The sequence below is a fragment of the Poecilia latipinna genome, unplaced genomic scaffold (genome assembly GCF_001443285.1).
Source record: "Poecilia latipinna isolate Pla-1442-1.1 unplaced genomic scaffold, P_latipinna-1.0 Scaffold506, whole genome shotgun sequence".
In the NCBI taxonomy this organism is placed as follows: domain Eukaryota; kingdom Metazoa; phylum Chordata; class Actinopteri; order Cyprinodontiformes; family Poeciliidae; genus Poecilia; species Poecilia latipinna.
Window position 1 is genome coordinate 333,179 of NW_015113122.1, and position 576 is coordinate 333,754.

The 576-nt window shown below is 34.7% G+C and overlaps 1 long non-coding RNA gene across 2 annotated transcripts in view; it reads right to left on the reverse strand.

Annotated features, from left to right (window-relative positions):
* Nucleotides 1-124, reverse strand: part of LOC106952322 (uncharacterized) — a 7,700-nt gene extending 7,576 nt beyond the window's left edge. The window contains exon 1 of one of the 2 annotated variants that reach the window (XR_001425957.1): nt 46-120. This is a non-coding gene — a long non-coding RNA (uncharacterized LOC106952322). Of the gene's footprint in view, nt 1-45 lie in introns of both variants that reach the window. The other variant, XR_001425958.1, reaches the window with a different exon arrangement.
* Nucleotides 125-576: the final 452 nt, after the last annotated feature.

Sequence of the window (576 nt, forward strand, 5' to 3'; positions counted from 1 at the left end):
TTCTTTTCTTGTAATTTCAATAAACAGTCCTCCCTATTTCTGCACCTTACATTTTGAGTATTACACAGGACTTGTGTGTATGTGCGCTTCTAAAAGTAATTTTCATTCTTTTCTACCTGTAATTTCAAAACTCAGTTTTTGAAATTTCTGCAACATACCTGATGAGCATTACACAAGACATTTTTGTATGCATGCTTCTCAATGTACCTTTCATTCTTCTGTACTAGTAATTTCAAAACTCGGTCCTCCTTATTCCTGCACCTTACATTTTGAGTATTACACAGGACCTGTGTGTATGTGCGCTTCTCAATGTAACTTTCAGTCTTCTATACTTGTAATTTCAAAAGCCAGTCCTCCACTTTTATGCAGCCAACATATGTCAGATTACACAACACGTGTGTTTGAACAGTACTTCACATCATTTCAATTACTTTATTTTAGAGAAAAAGTTGGTCGTTGGAGACCAAAATGTGCACTTCTAAATGTAATTTTCATTCTTCTATACTTGTAATTTCAAAACTCAGTCCTCCCTTTTTATGCAGCCAACAAATCTAGTACTACACAACACCTATGTGT